The sequence below is a fragment of the Oncorhynchus masou genome, chromosome 15 (assembly GCF_036934945.1).
Source record: "Oncorhynchus masou masou isolate Uvic2021 chromosome 15, UVic_Omas_1.1, whole genome shotgun sequence".
Classification (NCBI taxonomy): domain Eukaryota; kingdom Metazoa; phylum Chordata; class Actinopteri; order Salmoniformes; family Salmonidae; genus Oncorhynchus; species Oncorhynchus masou.
In genome coordinates, this window is record NC_088226.1 from 70,372,989 (window position 1) to 70,397,670 (window position 24,682).

The 24,682-nt window shown below is 49.2% G+C and overlaps 1 pseudogene; it reads right to left on the minus strand.

The window, feature by feature from the left end:
• LOC135556748 (synaptotagmin-7-like) overlaps positions 1 to 24,682 on the minus strand; it is a 120,617-nt pseudogene that overhangs the window by 5,312 nt on the left and 90,623 nt on the right.

The window sequence follows — 24,682 nt, forward strand, 5'->3', positions numbered from 1 at the left end:
TATAATGGAGTCTGGTGTAGCAGTAACACTCAGGACTTATAATGGAGTCTGGTGTAAGAGTAACACTCAGGACTTATAATGGAGTCTGGTGCAGCAGTAACACTCAGGACTTATAATGGAGTCTGGTGTAGCAGTAACACTCAGGACTTATAATGGAGTCTGGTGTAGCAGTAAAACCCAGGACTCCAGACCACTCATGCACTCTTGGACATGGGGGGATATAGACCCGGCTTAGCCGATCGACTGTGCCCATAATTTATTTCTGTGTCTCTATGTCTATCACCCAACCTCTGTTCTTCCACTTGTCCTATGAGAAACAGTCAGATATGGTTAGGAAATACGGGATTAGAACTCCAAAGATTCTACAAACCCCGAGACTCCCGAGACTCCCGAGTCTTCCGAGACCCCCAGAGACTCCCCGAGACTCCCAGAGACTCCCAGAGTCTTCCCGACACTCCCCAAGACTCACAGAGACTCCCAGAGACTCCCAGAGTCTTCCCGAGACTCCCCAAGACTCCCAGAGACTCCCAGAGTCTTTCCGACACTCCCCAAGACTCTCAGCGACTCCCCGAGACTCCCAGAGACTCCCCAAGACTCCCAGAGACAAAGGCTTTGAGAAAGGGATTCAGGGGGTGATGGTGGAGGGAATGAGGGAGGGAAGGAGGGAGACCCAATGTCCATGGCTTTGAGAGGGTTATTCAGATGCTGTATCTTTTTTATATTTTTTTAATATTTTTTTTTACCCCTTTCTCTCCCCAATTTCGTGGTTTCCAATTGTTTAGTAGCTACTATCTTGTCTCATCGTTACAACTCCCGTACGGGCTCGGGAGAGACGAAGGTTGAAAGTCATGCGTCCTCCGATACACAACCCAACCAAGCCGCACTGCTTCTTAAGAGAGAAGGAGAGGATTCTAAACTGCTATATTAAACTGCTAACTCCTATATTCATGGCTTTGAGAGGGTTACAGGGGAGGAGGGAAGGGGGAGGAGGGAAGGAGAGGATTCTAAATTGATCTTCCTCCTATGTCCATGGCTTTGAGAGGGTTATAGGGGAAGGAGGGAAGGAGAGGATTCTAAATTGATCTTTCTCCTATGTCCATGGCTTTGAGAGGGTTATAGGGGAGGGAGGGAAGGGGGAAGGAGGGAAGGAGAGGAGACTAACCTGATCTTCCACCTATGTCCATGGCTTTGAGAGGGTTATAGGGGGACAGGCAGGGAAGGGGGAAGGAGGGAAGGAGAGGAGACTAACCTGATCTTCCACCTATGTCCATGGCTTTGAGAGGGTTATAGGGGAGGCAGGGAAGGGGGAAGGAGGGAAGGAGAGAAGACTAACCTGATGTTCCTCCTATGTCCATGGCTTTGAGATTGCGTGCTTTGATGATGTTCACAGTGATGGTGTTGGCTGTTGGGTTATAGCACAGAGACACCAGCAGGTCCCCAGACGCCTCCCCTGGGGAACACAGACAGACAGACAGACAGACAGAACGACAGACAGACAGACAGACAGACAGACAGACAGACAGACAGACAGACAGACACACAGACAGACAGAACGACAGACAGACAGACAGAACGACAGACAGACAGACACACAGACAGAACGACAGACAGAACGACAGACAGAACGACAGACAGACAGACAGAACGACAGACAGAACGACAGACAGAACGACAGACAGACAGACAGAACGACAGACAGAACGACAGACAGACAGACAGACAGACAGACAGACAGACAGAACGACAGACAGACAGACAGACACACAGACACACAGACAGACAGACACACAGACACACAGACACACAGACACACAGACACACAGACACACAGACACACAGACAGAACGACAGACAGACAGAACGACAGACAGACAGAACGACAGACAGACAGACACACAGACAGAACGACAGACAGACAGACAGACAGACAGACAGACAGAACGACAGACAGAACGACAGACAGACAGACAGAACGACAGACAGACAGACAGACAGACAGACAGACAGACAGACAGACAGACACACAGACAGACAGACAGACAGACAGACAGACAGACAGACAGACAGACACACAGACACACAGACAGACAGACAGACAGACAGCAGTTAGTCACTTAATACATGCGGTGTAGACAGATCACAGACCTGAGCCTATATACTCACAAAGCATCTTAGTGTTGGAGCACTAAACCCCGGAACAGTTTCACACGTTAAATCATAATGACTAATAGGGAGACCTGATCCTCGATCAAAGTAGCAAACCTACTCTGAGACACTTAGTGAGTACGGGCCCTGGTCTGGGACAGATTACTGGACACAGATTAAACCCAGAGAAATAAGGGTCCTGTGTGGCTCAGTCGGTAGAGCATGGCGCTTGCAACGCCAAGCGTCGTGGGTTCGATTCCCGCTAGGGCCACCCATATGTAAAAGTAGTGGCCCCAGCCGACTTGTAAGTCGCTTTGGACAAAAGCGTCTGCTAAATGGGATATATTATTATTATGGGATATATTATTATTATATTATTATTATTAAGCTGTAAACAGGTTGAATGGAGAAAGACTGTCCGGTGTGACAACGTGGGAAACCGTTGACCCCAACCCTACCTACCGCTCCATCCATGCAGGGTTTGAGCTCCTTCCAGAAGGTCTGCATGTGTCCCAGGTCACTGAGCTTGTTGAGAGGGATGGAAACCTCCCCGATGGGGTCGTTACGACTGAACCGGTCAAAGTCCAACACCTGGAGGTACAGAGTCCTCTCCTCACCTTCTCATACGGGAAACCTGGGTGGGAGGGAGGGGGGTAGAGAAAGAGGCAGGAACAGAGAGAAGGAGAAACAGCGAGAGATATAGATAGAAAATCGTTGTGTGAAAGCAGTCACACTTGGGAAAGAGGTCTTTTGACCTCAATAGGACTTCCTGGTTAAATAAAAGACTGACATATATCCTCAACAAGAAGCTGAGCGAATCAAATCGAATTGTACTGGTCGTGTACACAGTTAGCAGGTGTTACGGTGGATGCAGTAAGATGCTGGTGTTACTAGTTCCTGTCAATCAATACAGGAAACGACAAACAGGAGCGGGAATAATCAAAAAATGATGAAATTATTTTTAAAAATGTAGCACAGCAGTAGATATATTAACACTATTAAAGTGACCAGTGTTCAGTGACTATGTACATAGGGCAGCAGTCTCTAAGGTGCAGGGTTGAGTACCAGGTGGTAGCCGTCTAGTAACAGTCTCTAAGGGGTAGAGTACCGGGTGGTAGGAGGCTAGTAACAGTGACTAAGGTAGGGTAGAGTACCGGGTGGTAGGAGGCTAGTAACAGTGACTAAGGTTCAGGGTGGTAGGAGGCTAGTAACAGTGACTAAGGTTCAGGGTGGTAGGAGGCTAGTAACAGTGACTAAGGTTCAGGGTGGTAGGAGGCTAGTAACAGTGACTAAGGTTCAGGGTGGTAGGAGGCTAGTAACAGTATCTAAGGTTCAGGGTGGTAGGATGCTAGTAACAGTGACTAAGGTTCAGGGTGGTAGGATGCTAGTAACAGTATCTAAGATTCAGGGTGGTAGGATGCTTGTAACAGTGACTAAGGTTCAGGGTGGTAGGAGGCTAGTAACAGTGACTAAGGTTCGGGATAGAGTGCTGGGTGGTAGCAGGCTAGTAACAGTGACTAAGGTAGGGTAGAGTATCGGGTGGTAGGAGGCTAGTAACAGTGACTAAGGTTCAGGGTGGTAGGAGGCTAGTAACAGTGACTAAGGTTCAGGGTGGTAGGAGGCTAGTAACAGTATCTAAGATTCAGGGTAGTAGGATGCTAGTAACAGTATCTAAGATTCAGGGTGGTAGGAGGCTAGTAACAGTATCTAAGATTCAGGGTGGTAGGAGGCTAGTAACAGTGACTAAGGTTCAGGGTGGTAGGAGGCTAGTAACAGTGACTAAGGTTCGGGATAGAGTGCTGGGTGGTAGCAGGCTAGTAACAGTGACTAAGGTAGGGTAGAGTACCGGGTGGTAGGAGGCTAGTAACAGTGACTAAGGTAGGGTAGAGTACCGGGTGGTAGGAGGCTAGTAACAGTGACTAAGGTTCAGGGTGGTAGGAGGCTAGTAACAGTGACTAAGATTCAGGGTGGTAGGATGCTAGTAACAGTATCTAAGATTCAGGGTGGTAGGATGCTAGTAACAGTGACTAAGGTTCAGGGTGGTAGGAGGCTAGTAACAGTATCTAAGATTCAGGGTGGTAGGAGGCTAGTAACAGTATCTAAGATTCAGGGTGGTAGGATGCTAGTAACAGTGACTAAGGTTCAGGGTGGTAGGAGGCTAGTAACAGTGACTAAGGTTCAGGGTGGTAGGAGGCTAGTAACAGTGACTAAGGTTCAGGGTGGTAGGAGGCTAGTAACAGTATCTAAGATTCAGGGTAGTAGGATGCTAGTAACAGTATCTAAGATTCAGGGTGGTAGGAGGCTAGTAACAGTATCTAAGATTCAGGGTGGTAGGAGGCTAGTAACAGTGACTAAGGTTCAGGGTGGTAGGAGGCTAGTAACAGTGACTAAGGTTCGGGATAGAGTGCTGGGTGGTAGCAGGCTAGTAACAGTGACTAAGGTAGGGTAGAGTACCGGGTGGTAGGAGGCTAGTAACAGTGACTAAGGTAGGGTAGAGTACCGGGTGGTAGGAGGCTAGTAACAGTGACTAAGGTTCAGGGTGGTAGGAGGCTAGTAACAGTGACTAAGATTCAGGGTGGTAGGATGCTTGTAACAGTATCTAAGATTCAGGGTGGTAGGATGCTAGTAACAGTGACTAAGGTTCAGGGTGGTAGGAGGCTAGTAACAGTATCTAAGATTCAGGGTGGTAGGAGGCTAGTAACAGTATCTAAGATTCAGGGTGGTAGGATGCTAGTAACAGTGACTAAGGTTCAGGGTGGTAGGAGGCTAGTAACAGTGACTAAGGTTCAGGGTGGTAGGATGCTATTAACAGTGACTAAGGTTCAGGGTAGAGTGGTAGGATGCTAGTAACATGCATGTTTAATACTATGCAAAATTTTGAAAATCGATTATGGTCTAAATGCAAAGATGATTTACTCATTTCGGGGTTCATCTAGTGAAATTTGAATTCTCTTCAAGTAGCCAACAACAAAACTAGGCTACTAAGTCATTTTTGTTCTCCTTAAAAAAAAAAAAATTCAACTAATCGTAGGCTACATCTTTTAAAACAGAAATATTTAAATTTAAATTTTATGCAAAGCAGATTTCTGTTTTCTTGCTGAAAAATGTTTATTGTTCTCTTGGCCTATGTCAGAGCTTTTAAACTGAACAAAAATATAAACGCAGCATGCAAAGTGTTGTTCCCATGCTTCATGAGCTGAAATAAAAGATCCCAGAAATTTTCCATACAAACAAAACACTTATTCGGCTCCAATCTTGTGCACATATTTGTTTACATCCACATTAATGAGCAATTTTTTATTTTATTTGACCTTTATTTAACCAGGCAAGTCAGTTAAGAACAAATTCTTATTTTCAATGACGGCCTAGGAACAGTGGGTTAACTGCCTGTTCAGGGACAGAACGACACATTTGTACCTTGTTGTCATGCTGACTACAGGAATGTCCACCAGAGCTAGTTGCCAGATAATTTCTCTACCATAAACCACCTACAGCGTTGTTTTAGAGAATTTGGAAGCACGTCATATTGTCCTCACAACCGCAGACCACGTGCCACCTTGCCCAGGACCTCTGCATCCGGCCGTCACCTGCAAGAACGTCTGAGACCGTTGCTTTGAACAGCCAGAGAAACTGTCAGAAACCTTCTTCTTAGAGAAGCTGATCTGCATGCTTGTCGTCCTCACCAGGGTCGTGATCTGACTGCAGTTCGGCGTCGTAGCCAACTTCAGTGGGTAAATGCTCACCTTCGACGGCCAATGGCACGCTGGAGAAGTGTGCTCTTCAAGGATGAATCCCTGTTTCAACTGTACTGGGCAGTTGATGGCGTCGTGTGGGTGCGTCGTGTGGGTGCATTGTGTGGGTGAACGGTTTGCCCCATGGTGGCGGTGGGGTTATGGTATGGGCAGGCATAAGCTACGGATAATGAACACAATTGCATTTTATCTATGGCAATTTGAATGCACAGAGAGAACAGTGATGAGAATTCTGAGGCCCGTTGTCTTGCCATTCATCCGCCTCCATCACCGCATGTTTCATTATGATGATGCACGGCCACATGTCACAAGGATCTGTACACAATTCCTGGAAGGTGAAAATGTCCCAGTTCTTCCGTAGCATGCAACTCACCAGATATTTCACCCATTGAGCATGTTTGTGATGCTCTGGATCAACGTGTACGACAGCGTGTTCCAGTTCCCGCCAATATCCAGCAACTTCGCATAGCCATTGAAGAGGAGTGGGACAACATTCCACAGACCACAGATGTAGCAGTATCACTCAGGACAGCAGTATCAACAGCCTGACAAATCTATGTGAAAGAGATGTGTAGCGCTGAATGAGGCAAATGATGGTCACACCAGATACTGACTGTTTTTCTGATGGACACCCCTACTTTTTTAAGGTATCTGTGACCAACAAATGTATATCTATATTCCCAGTCATGTGAAATCCATAGATTAGGGACTAATGAATATATTTCATTTGACTCATTTCCTTATATGAACTGTAAACTCAGTAAAATCTTTTAAATTGTTGCGTTTTATATTTTTGTTCAGTGTAAATACAAAACCATATTTTTTGATTGGTGAATGTGTCCGCTCCGGGGGGTCTTTGATTGGTGACTCAGGACGTGAGGCTGCGTTGTTGACGTCACGTTAATCAGGTCTTTTGATTGGTGAATGTGTCCGCTCCGGGGACTCAGGACTCAGGACGTGAGGCTGCGTTGTTGACGTCACGTTAATCAGGTCTTTTGATTGTCCGTCCGAATGGGACTCAGGACTCAGGACGTGAGGCTGTCCACATTAATCAGGTCTTTTGATTGGTGAATGTGTCCGCTCCTCAGGACTCAGGACTCAGGTTACTCAGGTCTTTTGATTGGAATGTGTCCGCTCCGGGGACTCAGGACTCAGGACGTGAGGCTGCGTTGTTGACGTCACGTTAATCAGGTCTTTTGATTGGTGAATGTGTCCGCTCCGGGGACTCAGGACTCAGGACGTGAGGCTGCGTTGTTGACGTCACGTTAATCAGGTCTTTTGATTGGTGAATGTGTCCGCTCTGGGGACTCAGGACGTGACTGCTGCATCGTTGACGTCACGTTAATCAGGTCTTTTGATTGGTGAATGTGTCCGCTCCGGGGACTCAGGACTCAGGACGTGAGGCTGCGTTGTTGACGTCACGTTAATCAGGTCTTTTGATTGGTGAATGTGTCCGCTCCGGGGACTCAGGACTCAGGACGTGAGGCTGCGTTGTTGACGTCACGTTAATCAGGTCTTTTGATTGGTGAATGTGTCCGCTCTGGGGACTCAGGACGTGACTGCTGCGTTGTTGACGTCACGTTAATCAGGTGTTTTGATTTGGACACGTGGATTGTTTAACTAACTATCTAATTATTTAATGTATGAATCACGCCTGAGCAGTCATTTCTGATCTCTGTTCCCAATGATCAGTGCTTTATTTCATTATGTTGCTGACCAGTGGTTCTGAATGTGAGATGACTGTCTACATTTTACTGTGCATTTTACTGTATTTAATCTAATTTTACTGGCATTTAAACATTATATAAATTAAATTGATTAGAGAACTTTGCTTTTCGCTAATAACTATGTTGAAATCACAGGCGGCTGGTGGCACCTTTAATCGGGGAGGATCGGCTCATAATATGTTCTGGAAGGGAATTAATGGAATGGTATCGAGTACATCAAACACGTGGTTTCCATGTTTGATACCATTCCATGAACTCCATTCCATGAACTCCATTCCATGAACTCCATTCCATGAACTCCATTCCAGCCATTATTATGAGCCATCTCCATTTAGACACCTCCTGTAGTTAAATAGGACAGATGTTCTGTATGGTCTACTACAGTATAGTATGAGTAGGTCTATTACTCCATTAGGTTGAATGTGATAGTCTGTCTATAACCAGTCTGAGTAGGACTATAACTCCAATTTGGTTGAATCGCCTACACAGCCAATCAGGAGCCGCTACAGCTTTGTGACCGTGACATACTAAATCCCGTTACTAAACAGTATGTGCTAAATAGTAAATAGTATGCAGTTTAAGTATGTGCTATGCCAGTATGGGTATTCGGACATGGCCACTGACTAAGGGGCAGCAGAGGGCAGGGTACTGGGCAGAAGTCCTCTAGTGGTGGCTCTCGCTCTCATCCAACACTTCCCACACTGCCCCTACTCGGATGGTATCGCGCCGTCCCAACCTTCGCTCTCTCTCCCCCGCTACTCTCTCCTCTTCCATCCTATCATCTCTTCCCTCTGCTCAAACCTTCTCCAACCTATCTCCTGATTCTGCCTCCTCAACCCTCCTCTCTTCCCTTTCTGCATCCTTTGACTCTCTATGTCCCCTATCCTCCAGGACGGCTCGGTCCTCCCCCTCCCGCTCCGTGGCTCGACGACTCATTGCGAGCTCACAGAACAGGGCTCCGGGCAGCCGAGCGGAAATGGAGGAAAACTTGCGGACCTGGCATCCTTTCACTCCCTCCTCTCTACATTTTCCTCCTCTGTCTCTGCTGCTAAAGCCACTTTCTACCACTCTAAATTCCAAGCATCTGCCTCTAACCCTAGGAAGCTCTTTGCCACCTTCTCCTCCCTCCTGAATCCTACTCCCCCCCCCCTCCTCCTCTCCGCAGATGACTTCGTCAACCATTTTGAAAAGAAGGTCGACGACATCCGATCCTCGTTTGCTAAGTCAAACGACACCGCTGGTTCTGCTCACACTGCCCTACCCTGTGCTCTGACCTCTTTCTCCCCTCTCTCTCCAGATGAAATCTCGCTTCTTGTGACGGCCGGCCGCCCAACAACCTGCCCGCTTGACCCTATCCCCTCCTCTCTTCTCCAGACCATTTCCGGAGACCTTCTCCCTTACCTCACCTCGCTCATCAACTCATCCCTGACCGCTGGCTACGTCCCTTCCGTCTTCAAGAGAGCGAGAGTTGCACCCCTTCTGAAAAAACCTACACTCGATCCCTCCGATGTCAACAACTACAGACCAGTATCCCTTCTTTCTTTTCTCTCCAAAACTCTTGAACGTGCCGTCCTTGGCCAGCTCTCCCGCTATCTCTCTCAGAATGACCTTCTTGATCCAAATCAGTTAGGTTTCAAGACTAGTCATTCAACTGAGACTGCTCTTCTCTGTATCACGGAGGCGCTCCGCACTGCTAAAGCTAACTCTCTCTCCTCTGCTCTCATCCTTCTAGACCTATCGGCTGCCTTCGATACTGTGAACCATCAGATCCTCCTCTCCACCCTCTCCGAGTTGGGCATCTCCGGCGCGGCCCACGCTTGGATTGCGTCCTACCTGACAGGTCGCTCCTACCAGGTGGCGTGGCGAGAATCTGTCTCCTCACCACGCGCTCTCACCACTGGTGTCCCCCAGGGCTCTGTTCTAGGCCCTCTCCTATTCTCGCTATACACCAAGTCACTTGGCTCTGTCATAACCTCACATGGTCTCTCCTATCATTGCTATGCAGACGACACACAATTAATCTTCTCCTTTCCCCCTTCTGATGACCAGGTGGCGAATCGCATCTCTGCATGTCTGGCAGACATATCAGTGTGGATGACGGATCACCACCTCAAGCTGAACCTCGGCAAGACGGAGCTGCTCTTCCTCCCGGGAAGGACTGCCCGTTCCATGATCTCGCCATCACGGTTGACAACTCCATTGTGTCCTCCTCCCAGAGCGCTAAGAACCTTGGCGTGATCCTGGACAACACCCTGTCGTTCTCAACTAACATCAAGGCGGTGGCCCGTTCCTGTAGGTTCATGCTCTACAACATCCGCAGAGTACGACCCTGCCTCACACAGGAAGCGGCGCAGGTCCTAATCCAGGCACTTGTCATCTCCCGTCTGGATTACTGCAACTCGCTGTTGGCTGGGCTCCCTACCTGTGCCATTAAACCCTACAACTCATCCAGAACGCCGCAGCCCGTCTGGTGTTCAACCTTCCCAAGTTCACTCACGTCACCCCGCTCCTCCGCTCTCTCCACTGGCTTCCAGTTGAAGCTCGCATCCGCTACAAGACCATGGTGCTTGCCTACGGAGCTGTGAGGGGAACGGCACCGCAGTACCTCCAGGCTCTGATCAGGCCCTACACCCAAACAAGGGCACTGCGTTCATCCACCTCTGGCCTGCTCGCCTCCCTACCACTGAGGAAGTACAGTTCCCGCTCAGCCCAGTCAAAACTGTTCGCTGCTCTGGCCCCCCAATGGTGGAACAAACTCCCTCACGACGCCAGGACAGCGGAGTCAATCACCACCTTCCGGAGACACCTGAAACCCCACCTCTTTAAGGAATACCTAGGATAGGATAAAGTAATCCTTCTCACCCCCTTAAATGATTTAGATGCACTATTGTAAAGTGGCTGTTCCACTGGATGTCATAAGGTGAATTCACCAATTTGTAAGTCGCTCTGGATAAGAGCGTCTGCCAAATGACTTAAATGTAAATGTTAAATGTGGCTGTTTAACCCCTGATGGAATGGGCATATACGCTGTTTATCAGTCTCTCTGTCCCAGCTTTGATGCACCTGTACTGTCTTTGCCTGCTAGATGGTAGTAGGGTAAAGAGTGGGGTGAACAGCCGTGGCTCGGGTGGCTGAGGTCCTTGATGGTCTTCTTGGCCTTCCTGTGACACTGGATGCTTTCGGTGTCCTGGCTGTCAGTCAGTCAAGGTGCCCCTATGCTGCATTGGGCTGACCGCACCACCCTCTGGAGAGCCCTGCGGTTGCAGGGGGTGCAATTGCCGTACCAGGCAGTGATACAGCCTGACTGGATGCTCTCAATGGTGAATCTGTAGCAGTTCGTGAGGGATTTAGGGGGTCAAGCAAAATTTCTTCAGACTCCTTTCTTCAGCACACTGTCGGTGTGCATTTCCGGTCTTCAATGATGTGGGACTTGAAGCTTTTGACCCACTCCACTGCAGCCCTGTTGATATGGGAAGGGGGCGTGCTCTCTCTGCGGTTTCCTGAAGTCCACGATCAGGTACTTCGTTTTCTTGACTCTGCCAAGGCACTCACCTCCTCCCTTTGGGCTGTTTCGTCGTTGTTGGTAATCAGGTCTACCACTGTTGTGTTGTTAGCAAACTTGATGATTGAGTTTGAGACGTGTGTGGCCACACAGTCTTGCGTGAACTGGGAGTAGAGGAGGGGTGCTGTTGGGGCGATAAGCATATTGTAGTGGGTCTAGGGTGTCGGGTAAGGTGGAGGCAATATGGTCCTTAACTAGCCTCTCAAAGCACTTAATGATGACAGAAGTGAGTGCTACGGGGCGATAGTTATTTAGTTCAGTTACCTTAGCTTTCTTGGATGCAGGAATGATGGTGGACATCTCAACAGACTGGGATAGGGAATGATTGAATATGTCCATAAACACTCCAGCCAGCTGGTGTACTCATGCTCTGGGGACAGGGCTTGGGATGCCAGTCTGGGCTGGTAGCCTTGCAAGGGTTAACACGCTTATATGTCTTACTCACATTGGCCACGGAGATCGGGAGCACACAGTACTTAGGAACGGTGGAGGCCTACGCCGGCAGCTCAGTGTTGTTTTCCTCGAAGCCAGCAAAGAAGGTGTTTAGCTTGTCCGGGAGCAAGGCATCGGTGTCCGCGAGGTGGCTGGCTTCCCTTTATAACATGTGATTGTCTGGAGTCCCTGCCCACATACATTTCATGTCTGAGCTGTTGATTTGCAACTCCTCTTTCTCTCTGTACTAATGTTTTTGCCTCTTTGATTGCCTTACGGAGGTCACAGCTGGTCTGTCTGTACACGTCCACGTTCCAAGTCACCTTGCCGTGGTTAAATGCCATGGTTCGCACTTTTAGTATTGCGTGAATGCTGCCATCAATCCATGGTTTGGATAAGTTCTAATCACAGTAGGAACAACATCCTCTATGCACTTCCTGATGAACTCAGACCAATGTTGAACAGTCCTTACCAACCACAGGAGCTTCCTGCTTAAGTTTCTGCCTATAGGCAGGGAGGAGCAGGTTGGAGGCCTGGTCAGATTTCCTGAAGAAATGCAGGTGAGGGCCTTGTAGCCATGCTACCTATCTCTTACCTATCTCCCCACAATTTGGTCCTGCCGTACATACCTACGCATGCGCTACGGTCACAAGACGCAGGCCTCCTTACTGTCCCTAGAATTTATAAGCAAACAGCTGGAGGCAGGGCTTTCTCCTATAGAGCTCAATTTTTATGGAATGGTCTGCCTATCCATGTGAGAGACGCAGACTCAGTCTCGACCTTTAAGTCTTTACTGAAGACTCATCTCTTCAGTAGGTTCTATGATTGAGTGTATGTCCCAGGGGTGCTAAGGTGAACGGCAAGGTACTGAAGCGATGAACCGCCCTTGCTGTCTCTGCCTGACCGGCTCCCCTCTCTCCATTGGGATTCTCTGCATCTGACACTATTACAGGGGCTGAGTCACTGGCTTACTGGTGCTTTTCCATGACATCCCTGGGAGGGGTGCGTCACTTGAGTGGGTTGAGTCACTGTCGTGATCTTCCTGTCCAGTTTGCGCCTCCTCGGGCTCATGCGGTGGAGGAGATCTCCGTAGACTATACTCAGCCATGTCTCAGGGTAATAAGTTGATGGTCTGTTAATATCCCTCTAGTGGTGTGGGGGCTGTTCTTTCGCAAAATTGGTGGGGTCATATTCTGCATGGCTGGCCCTGTCCGGGGGTATTGTCGGACGGAGCCACAGTGTCTCCCAACCCCTCCGTCTTAGCCTCCACTATCCATGCTGCAATAGTCTATGTGCCGGGGGTTAGATTCAGTCTGTTATATCTGGTGTAATTCTCCTGTCTTATCTGGTGTCCTGTGTGAATTTAAGTATGCTCCCTTGAATTCTCTCTCTCCCTCCCTCTCTCCCTCCCCTCCCGGAGAACCTGAGCCCGGGGACCATGCCTCAGGACAACCTGGCCTGATGACTCCTTGTTGTCCCCAGTGCACCTGGTCGTGCTGTTACTCCAGTTTCACCTGTTCTGCCTGTGGCTATGGAACCCTGTACACCCTGTACACGTGTTACCTTGTCCCGGACCTGCTGTTTTCAACTCTCTCTCTCTCTCTCTTTCTACCTCACATGCTGTCTCAACTTCTAAATACTTGGCTATGAAAAGCCAACTAACATTTTCTCCTTTAGCTGCTGACCTGCGATTATTATTTGACCCTGCTGATTTTCTATGAACGTTTGAAGAAGAACGATCTGGTCTTAATGGCCATGTACTCTTATAATCTCCACCCAGCACAGCCAGAAGAGGATTGGCCACCCCTCAGAGCTAGGTTCCTCTCTAGGTTTCTACCTTGGTTCCTACCTTTCTAGGGAATTTTCCAAGCCACCCTGAGAAGGGCTGTCTGTCCCCACCCAGAGATGGGCCGCCCGTCCCCACCCTGAGAAGGGCTGTCTGTCCCCACCCAGAGTTGGGCCGCCCGTCCCCACCCAGAGACGGGCCGCCCGTCCCCACCCAGAGACGGGCCGCCCGTCCCCACCCAGAGACGGGCCGCCCGTCCCCACCCAGAGACGGGACGCCCGTCCCCACCCAGAGACGGGCCGCCCGTCCCCACCCAGAGACGGGCCGCCCGTCCCCACCCTGAGATGGGCCGCCTGTCCCAGATTTAGACATCTCATATAATTTAACAGTTCCATTTCACTCCATGCTGTTCATATGAATAATTTATTATAAATTACCAGTTTTCTCACAGTTATGGGAAAATGGAGTGGTTTTGCATGGTAAATCCCGGTAAATCTGTGTTCCTGCCGTTCAACCCTAATGGGTCCAGGTCCAGGATGTAGTATGTCCGGGTGAATGTCAGGTGAACTGGGCTGTGGGGGAGTGTGTGGGCTGTGGACCACCAATCTAATATCCAAAAGTTATTTTTTCGACTGTAGGTAATAGTCTGGGAAATATTCTGAGCAAATAATGTAAGAAAGGAGATAGAAAGAGGGCGACCTTGTGTAAGGTACCGTAATACAGGTATGAGAGGGGCATTATACCGTAATACAGGTATGATTAGAGCCTTATACCGTAATACAGGTATGATTAGAGCCTTATACCGTAATACAGGTATGATTAGAGCCTTATACCGTAATACAGGTATGATTAGAGCCTTATACCGTAATACAGGTATGATTAGAGCCTTATACCGTAATACAGGTATGATTAGAGGATTCACCCGTAATACAGGTATGATTAGAGCCTTATATCATAATGCAGGTATGATTAGAGCCTTATACCGTAATACAGGTATGATTAGAGCCTTATATCGTAATGCAGGTATGATTAGAGCCTTATACCGTAATACAGGTATGATTAGAGCATTCGCCCATAATACAGGTATGATTAGAGCCTTATACCGTAATACAGGTATGATTAGAGCCTTATACCATAATACAGGTATGATTAGAGCCTTATACCGTAATACAGGTATGATTAGAGCCTTATACCATAATACAGGTATGATTAGAGCCTTATACCGTAATACAGGTATGATTAGAGCATTCGCCCATAATACAGGTATGATTAGAGCCTTATACCGTAATACAGGTATGATTAGAGCCTTATACCGTAATACAGGTATGATTAGAGCCTTATACCGTAATACAGGTATGATTAGAGCCTTATACCGTAATACAAGTATGATTAGAGCCTTATACCGTAATACAGGTATGATTAGAGGATTCACCCGTAATACAGGTATGATTAGAGCCTTATATCATAATGCAGGTATGATTAGAGCCTTATACCGTAATACAGGTATGATTAGAGCCTTATACCGTAATACAGGTATGATTAGAGCCTTATACCGTAATACAGGTATGATTAGAGCCTTATACCATAATACAGGTATGATTAGAGCCTTATACCGTAACTCAGGTATGAGAAGAGAACTGTACCCTAATACAGGTATGAGAAAATCATTCTACCGTAACACAGGTGTGATTAGAGCATGTACCGTAATACAGGTATGAGAAGAGAACTGTACCGTAATACAGGTATGATTAGAGCCTTATACCGTAATACAGGTATGATTAGAGCCTTATACCGTAATACAGGTATGATTAGAGCCTTATACCGTAATACAGGTATGATTAGAGCCTTATACCGTAATACAGGTATGAGAGGGGCATTATACCTTAATACAGGTATGATTAGAGCCTTATACCGTAATACAGGTATGATTAGAGCCTTATACCGTAATACAGGTATGATTAGAGCCTTATACCGTAATACAGGTATGATTAGAGCCTTATACCGTAATACAGGTATGATTAGAGCCTTATACCGTAATACAGGTATGAGAGGGGCATTATACCTTAATACAGGTATGATTAGAGCCTTATACCGTAATACAGGTATGATTAGAGCCTTATACCGTAATACAGGTATGATTAGAGCCTTATACCGTAATACAGGTATGATTAGAGCCTTATACCGTAATACAGGTATGATTAGAGCCTTATACCGTAATACAGGTATGAGCGGGGCATTATACCGTAATACAGGTATGAGAGGGGCATTTTACCGTAATACAGGTATGAGAAGAGAACTGTACCGTAATACAGGTATGAGAGGGGCATTATACCGTAATACAGGTATGAGAGGGGCATTATACCGTAATACAGGTATGATTAGAGCCTTATACCTTAATACAGGTATGAGAGGGGCATTATACCGTAATACAGGTATGAGAGGGGCATTATACCGTAATACAGGTATGAGAGGGGCATTATACCGTAATACAGGTATGAGAGGGGCATTACCGTAATACAGGTATGAGAGGGGCATTACCGTAATACAGGTATGAGAGGGGCATTATACCGTAATACAGGTATGAGAGGGGCATTACCGTAATACAGGTATGAGAAGAGAACTGTACCGTAATACAGGTATGAGAAGAGAACTGTACCGTAATACAGGTATGAGAAGAGAACTGTACCGTAATACAGGTATGAGAAGAGAACTGTACTGTAATACAGGTATGAGAAGGGCATCAGAATCCCCACGTACCCTCGAACAGGAAGGTCTCGTTCCAGTGAGGGTTGAGGTTCTTCCTCTTCACCTTGGTCTCCAGTTTGTGCTTCTTGTCCGGCAGCAGATAGAGCTTGACGAAGGGGTCAGAGGTCCCAGAGAAGTCCTTGGCAGGGAGCTCCTGGCCCTTCATAATAACAACAATATATGTCAATTAGCAGTCGTTACTTCAAGTAACGCGTACGTACAATTTCGTACGGGGAATTTAAAACCCCACAATTCTGGCTTTGTAACCGTGTCACTGATACCTTGAGAATCTTGACGGTCAGGGTGGAGTCCTGGAAGCTGTAGCCAACCGAGAACTGGATCCGCCCCAGCTTCTCACAGATAGGACCTTCACCGTCGTCATCCTCAGAGCCCGGGGACAGCTGAGGCGTTTGGGGGGGGCAGACGAATACAAACAGAAGCTCACGATAAAAATCTATACACACGCAGATGCACACACATGGACACAACACACACACACAACCCTTTCACGCACACAGCTCTTTGTCGACAACAGACAGTGAGAGTGGAGGTGGTGGGGTGCCAGCCAGGTTTTTGGGGCGTCTGGTTTTATCATGGTGGGATGGCGTGTGGCAGCTGGCTGGGGGCCGCTGAGATAAATGTTTTATCATGGTGGCTGGCTGGGGGCCACTGATAGAAATGTTTTATCATGGTGGCTGCCTGGGGGCCCGGCCCGCTGAGAGAGATGTTTTATCATGGTGGCTGCCTGGGGGCCCGCTGAGAGAGATGTTTTATCATGGTGGCTGGCTGGCCACTGAGAGAGATGTTTTATCATGGTGGCTGGCTGGCCACTGAGAGAGATGTTTTATCATGGTGGCTGGCTAGGGGCCACTGTTTTATCATGGTGGCTGGCTGGGGGCCACTCAGAGATGTTTTATCATGGTGGCTGGCTGGGGGCCACTGCGAGAGATGTTTTATCATGGTGGCTGGCTGGGGGCCACTGAGAGATGTTTTATCATGGTGGTTGGCTGAGATGTTTTATCATGGTGGCTGGCTGGGGGCCACTCTGAGAGAGATGTTTTATCATGGTGGTTGGCTGGGGGCCGCTGAGAGGATGTTTTATCCGCTGAGAGAGATGTTTTATCATGGTGGCTGGCTGGGGGCCCTCTGAGAGAGATGTTTTATCATGGTGGCTGGCTGGGGGCCACTGAGATGTTTTATCATGGTGGCTGGCTGGGGGCCACTGCGAGAGATGTTTTATCATGGTGGCTGGGGGCTGGGGATGTTTTATCATGGTGGCTGGCTGGGGGCCACTGAGAGAGATGTTTTATCATGGTGGCTGGCTGGGGGCCACTGCGAGAGATGTTTTATCATGGTGGCTGGCTGGGGGCCCGCTGAGAGAGATGTTTTATCATGGTGGCTGGCTGGGGGCCACTGAGATGTTTTATCATGGTGGCTGGCTGGGGGCCACTGAGAGATGTTTTATCATGGTGGCTGGCTGGGGGCCCTGCTGTTTTATCATGGTGGCTGGCTGGGGGCCGCTGAGAGATGTTTTATCATGGTGGCTGGCTGGGGGCTGCGAGAGATGTTTTATCATGGTGGCTGGCTGGGGGCGCTGAGAGATGTTTTATCATGGTGGCTGGCTGGGGGCCACTGAGAGAGATGTTTTATCATGGTGGCTGGCTGGGGGCCGCTGAGAGAGATGTTTTATCATGGTGGCTGGCTGGGGGCCACTGAGAGAGATGTTTTATCATGGTGGCTGGCTGGGGGCCACTGAGAGAGATGTTTTATCATGGTGGCTGCTGGCTGGGGGCCGCTGAGAGATGTTTTATCATGGTGGCTGGCTGGGGGCCACTGATGTTTTATCATGGTGGCTGGCTGGGGGCCACTGCTGTTTTATCATGAGAGATGTTTTATCATGGTGGCTGGCTGGGGGCCCGCTGGTGGCTGGCTGGGGGCCAGAGAGATGTTTTATCATGGTGGCTGGCTGGGGGCCGCTCAGAGAGATGTTTTATCATGGTGGCTGGCTGGGGGCCGCTCAGAGAGATGTTTTATCATGGTGGGTGGCTGGCTGGGGGCCCGCTGAGAGAGATGTTTTATCATGGTGGCTGGCTGGGGGCTGGCTGGGGGCCGCTCAGAGAGATGTTTTATCATGGTGGCTGGCTGGGGGCCGCTCATGGTGGCTGGCTGGGGGCCGCTCAGAGAGATGTTTTATCATGGTGGCTGGCTGGGGGCCGCTGAGAGAGATGTTTTATCATGGTGGCTGGCTGGGGGCCCGCTGAGAGAGATGTTTTATCATGGTTTACCCACTAATGTCCTTAAGAGGCAGGAGGCTGAGGAGGCGTTCCGATAGCTGGCTTCAGACAGACGAGCCATTCTCTTTCTGTGTCTCTCTCTCTCTCTGTCCCCCCCCTCTCTCTCTCTCTGTCTTGCAGTGCATGCTGGGAGTTTTTGGGAGTTTGAGTGTTTGATGTGGATGGCTCTGCCCTAACTTTTTTCTTGATTCTGTCCTTGGTCTTTTCTTTCAATTTTTATTTTCTCTGCTGGAGGGTTAATGCACTATTTGTTTTAACGGTATCCACAGTTTTTTTTTTCAAAGTTAGGGTGGAAGATGACAGAGTTAGTTTCCTGGGGTTTGGAATGTGTGGTGTGTTCCTGAGAATGGAGTTAAGATAGAGGAGGTTCTGCTTGCGGTCGGTGAACAGGTAGGAGCTGAATTTATACATTCTGCTTCCAGAATGAACAAAGCTGTGGTTGTGTTCCTAAAAAAGAGCACATTTGATTGGTAGGCTCATTGCTAGTGGAATATTTACAAGGGGTGTGTTGGTGCCAATTTCACCTCTTTCTACCCATTCGACCAGGGTGGTTAGTCGCAAATTTGCATCCGTTTATTACGGATGATCAAATCAGGAAAGAGCGGAGTCATTTTGGTAAGTCTGCTAGAGATTTTCGGGTCGGCAGGTCCTCAGGCAGATGCCGTTAAGCACGTTGTTTCGTTCCGGAGGCAAGTGTTCATGTTTCTGAATAACAATGAGCAACAGCTAAATGTGCACTTTAAAGTGAGGCATGGGGAGGGGCTCTACACAGGGTTTGCCAGCACAGATAGTCTAAGGTGTTCTGAGTGTGGGGATCTGGGGCATAAGAGCTTTGCCTGCCACATAAAGGCCGTAGACAAGGTGAGGGTACAAGCACCAGTGGGGGAAATCGAGGTCAAGGTGCAGGAGGCAATGAGACGCAGACAGCAGAGGCTGGGTCTAGTCATGCCAGTGATGGAGGTGTAGATGAGGCTGGGTCTAGTCAGGTTATGGATGGTGGTGTAGATGAGGCTGGGCCTAGTCAGGTTATGGAGGGTGGTGTAGATGAGGCTGGGTCTAGTCAGGTTATGGATGGTGGTGTAGATGAGACTGGGTCTAGTCAGGTTATGGATGGTGGTGTAGATGATGCTGGGTCTAGTCAGGTTATGGATGGTGGTGTAGATGAGGCTGGGTCTAGTCAGGTTATAGAGGGTGGTGTAGATGAGGCTGGGTCTAGTCAGGTTATGGAGGGTGGTGTAGATGAGGCTGGGTCTAGTCAGGTTATGGAGGGTGGTGTAGATGAGGCTGGGTCTAGTCAGGTTATGGAGGGTGGTGTAGATGAGGCTGGGTCTAGTCAGGGGATGGTGGTGTAGATGAGGCTGGGTCTAGTCAGGTTATGGAGGGTGGTGTAGATGAGGCTGGGTCTAGTCAGGTTATGGAGGGTGGTGTAGATGAGGCTGGGTCTAGTCAGGTTATGGAGGGTGGTGTAGATGAGGCTGGGTCTAGTCAGGTTATGGAGGGTGGTGTAGATGAGGCTGGGTCTAGTCAGGTTATGGAGGGTGGTGTAGATGAGGCTGGGTCTAGTCAGGTTATAGAGGGTGGTGTAGATGAGGCTGGGATCAGGTTATAGATGGTGGTGTAGATGAGGCTGGGTCTAGTCAGGTTATAGAGGGTGGTGTAGATGAGGCTGGGTCTAGTCAGGTTATGGAGGGTGGTGTAGATGAGGCTGGGTCTAGTCAGGTTATAGAGGGTGGTGTAGATGAGGCTGGGTCTAGTCAGGTTATAGAGGGTGGTGTAGATGAGGCTGGGTCTAGTCAGGTTATGGAGGGTGGTGTAGATGAGGCTGGGTCTAGTCAGGTTATAGAGGGTGGTGTAGATGAGGCTGGGTCTAGTCAGGTTATAGAGGGTGGTGTAGATGAGGCTGGGTCTAGTCAGGTTATAGAGGGTGGTGTAGATGAGGCTGGGTCTAGTCAGGTAGTGGATGCGGAGAGTATAATGGGGAAGGGTAAGAGACTGAGGGAGGGGGTGTAGATGAGGCTGGGTCTAGTCAGGTAGTGGATGAGGAGAGTATAATGGGGAAGGGTAAGAGACTGAGGGAGGGGGTGTCAAGCGGAACAGGAAAAAGGGGGAGAAGAAAGGAGATGGGATGGGAGAGGCTGGGGGGGCTGACCAGAGAGGAAGGGCAGGAGATGGAGATGAGGAGGAAAGTGAGTCTGAGGAAGAGGATGATGAGGAGGCCTTTTTATCAGACTCCTCCTCAGGCAAGGGTTTGCATTGTCTACGGCTGTCTGATGGGGGGTGACCTCTGTGGTGGGGGAGATCCGGGAGCGGACTGTGGAGTTTTATACTGAGTTGTATTAGGGCAGAACTGTGTGATCCTATGTGTGCTCAGGTCTTGTTCGCAGAACTCCCTAAGCTCTCTCTCTGGCACGTAGGGATGAAATGGACCTGTTGTCCCATGAACTAGCAGAGGCCTTAACCCAGATGTCCCCCGGTCGTGCCTCGTGGACTTGTGTGAACTTAAGAACTGGAGGCCTGTGGCATTACTCTGTGCGGACTACAAGATATTTGCCAAAGTCCTCTCTAACAGACTGTAGTCCCATCTGGACTCGATAGTACATAAGGACCAAACATATTGTGTACCGGGACGTTCAATCACGGACAACTTGTTCTTAATCAGGGACATTTTGGACTTGTCGAGAGGTTCTCATGTGAACTTTGGACTTTAGATCAAGAGAAGGCTTTTGATAGAGTGGGCCATGAGTATCTGTTTAATGTGATGTTTGGGTTTGGGAAAAGGTTTTTGACCTGTGTAAAGCTGCTGTATGCTGGGGCGTAAAGGTCAAGGTGGGAGGGGGCTCAGTAGGCCAGTCTGGGTGAGACGGGGCATTAGACAAGGATGCCCTCTATCAGGGCAGTTATATACATTAGCCATTGAGCCTTTTTTTTAGGACTGCTATGCAGGAGACTGCAGGGAGTATGCTGGACAGGAATGGATGTGGTGACAGGCATAGCAGTGTCAGCGTATGCAGACAATGTTTCTGTGATGGTCAGGGATGGTCAGGATATGCAGGCACTAGAGACCAGTCTGAAGGTGTACGAGGGAGCTTCGTCAGGTAAACTGGAGCAAGAGAAAAGCTCTGTTATGTGGGGCATGGGGGGATAGGGCCACACCTCTGCTTCCAGGGGTTTGCAGTGGGGTTGTGAAGTGTTGGCTTAAAATGTTGGGGGTTCGGAGAGGTGGGTCAGGAAGAACTGGGAGGGGGCTGTCACAGACCAGGTGGAGGTGGTCCTGTCCCACGTGTCATTTGGTGGGAGGTTGAAGATAATCAACAACCCTGTCCCACGTGTCATATAGTGGGAGGTTGAAGATAATCAACAACCCTGTCCCACGTGTCATATAGTGGGAGGTTGAAGATAATCAACAACCCTGTCCCACGTGTCATATAGTGGGAGGTTGAAGATAATCAACAACCCTGTCCCACGTGTCATATAATGGGAGGTTGAAGATAATCAAAAACCCTGTCCCACGTGTCATATAGTGGGAGTTTGAAGATAATCAACAACCCTGTCCCACGTGTCATATAGTGGGAGGTTGAAGATAATCAACAACCCTGTCCCATGTGTCATATAATGGGAGGTTGAAGATAATCAACAACCCTGTCCCACGTGTCATATAATGGGAGGTTGAAGATAATCAACAACCCTGTCCCACGTGTCATATAGTGGGAGGTTGAAGATAATCAACAACCCTGTCCCACGTGTCATATAATGGGAGGTTGAAGATAATCAACAACCCTGTCCAACGTGTCATATAGTGGGAGGTTGAAGATAATCAACAACCTGGTGGTATCTTCTCTGTGGCATAAACTGCATAAAATGCAACCGGCATGCGCGCTGCTGAGGAGAGCTGGCGGATTAGGGTTGGGACCGACAGCTGTTCCTCGTGAGGCTGGAGGGGCTGAGTACAGCAGGTCTCTCTGATTTGTACTCTGCAGTGCTGAGGGTCTGACAGCTGCAAAGGCCCACATGAGAGCGGGGTGTGGAGCCTGGGCTGTGGGTGTGGCAGGAGCCTATCTTACACAACCCAGACATCTTTTGAGATGTTTATAATGGGGTACAGGTATTCGAATAAGGAAAAGGCCAAATGTGTTTAGTTAAATTTTCAGGCAAAGTTGGCTATTTGGCTAACAAGGAGGAACAGGGTCAAAGGTGGGGGGATAACAGACCCTCCACTATTGTTTAATGGGATGGTCTCAGCGCGCCTCAGGGTGAGTTTGAGTTCTATAGAAGGATAAAAAGTGTGGAGATGTTTCAGGAGATATGGTGTGTTGGGGGGGCTGTCTGTATAGCTGGGGGAGATGTTTCAGGAGATATGGTGTGTTGGGGGGGGGGCTGTCTGTACAGCTGGGGAAGATGTTTCAGGAGATATGGTGTGTTGGGGGGGCTGTCTTTACAGCTGGGGGAGATGTTTCAGGAGATGTGGTGTGTTGGGGGGGGGGCTGTCTGTATAGCTGGGGGAGATGTTTCAGGAGATATGGTGTGTTGGGGGGGGCTGTCTGTATAGCTGGGGGAGATGTTTCAGGAGATATGGTGTGTTGGGGGGGGGCTGTCTGTATAGCTGGGGGAGATGTTTCAGGAGATATGGTGTGTTGGGGGGGGCTGTCTGTACAGCTGGGGAAGATGTTTCAGGAGATATGGTGTGTTGGGGGGCTGTCTTTACAGCTGGGGGAGATGTTTCAGGAGATGTGGTGTGTTGGGGGGGGCTGTCTGTATAGCTGGGGGAGATGTTTCAGGAGATATGGTGTGTTGGGGGGGGGCTGTCTGTACAGCTGGGGAAGATGTTTCAGGAGATATGGTGTGTTGGGGGGGGCTGTCTGTATAGCTGGGGGAGATGTTTCAGGAGATGTGGTGTGTTGGGGGGGCTGTCTGTATAGCTGGGGGAGATGTTTCAGGAGATATGGTGTGTTGGGGGGCTGTCTTTACAGCTGGGGGAGATGTTTCAGGAGATATGGTGTGTTGGGGGGCTGGCTGTATAGCTGGGGGAGATGTTTCAGGAGATGTGGTGTGTTGGGGGGGCTGGCTGTATAGCTGGGGGAGATGTTTCAGGAGATGTGGTGTGTTGGGGGGCTGTCTGTACAGCTGGGGAAGATGTTTCAGGAGATATGGTGTGTTGGGGGGGGGCTGTCTGTATAGCTGGGGGAGATGTTTCAGGAGATATGGTGTGTTGGGGGGCTGGCTGTATAGCTGGGGGAGATGTTTCAGGAGATGTGGTGTGTTGGGGGGGGCTGTCTGTACAGCTGGGGAAGATGTTTCAGGAGATATGGTGTGTTGGGGGGGGGGGCTGTCTGTATAGCTGGGGGAGATGTTTCAGGAGATATGGTGTGTTGGGGGGCTGTCTTTACAGCTGGGGGAGATGTTTCAGGAGATATGGTGTGTTGGGGGGCTGTCTTTACAGCTGGGGGAGATGTTTCAGGAGATATGGTGTGTTGGGGGGCTGTCTTTACAGCTGGGGGAGATGTTTCAGGAGATATGTCTGTCTTTACAGCTGGGGGAGATGTTTCAGGAGATATGGTGTGTTGGGGGGGCTGTCTTTACAGCTGGGGGAGATGTTTCAGGAGATATGGTGTGTTGGGGGGCTGTCTTTACAGCTGGGGGAGATGTTTCAGGAGATATGGTGTGTTGGGGGGCTGTCTTTACAGCTGGGGGAGATGTTTCAGGAGATATGGTGTGTTGGGGGGGCTGTCTGTATAGCTGGGGGAGATGTTTCAGGAGATATGGTGTGTTGGGGGGGGGCTGTCTTTACAGCTGGGGGAGATGTTTCAGGAGATATGGTGTGTTGGGGGGCTGTCTTTACAGCTGGGGGAGATGTTTCAGGAGATATGGTGTGTTGGGGGGGGCTGTCTGTATAGCTGGGGGAGATGTTTCAGGAGATATGGTGTGTTGGGGGGCTGTCTTTACAGCTGGGGGAGATGTTTCAGGAGATATGATGTGTTGGGGGGGGCTGTCTGTATAGCTGGGGGAGATGTTTCAGGAGATATGGTGTGTTGGGGGGGCTGTCTGTATAGCTGGGGGAGATGTTTCAGGAGATATGGTGTGTTGGGGGGCTGTCTTTACAGCTGGGGGAGATGTTTCAGGAGATATGGTGTGTTGGGGGGGGGGGGCTGTACAGCTGGGGGAGATGTTTCAGGAGATATGGTGTGTTGGGGGGGGGGCTGTCTTTACAGCTGGGGGAGATGTTTCAGGAGATATGGTGTGTT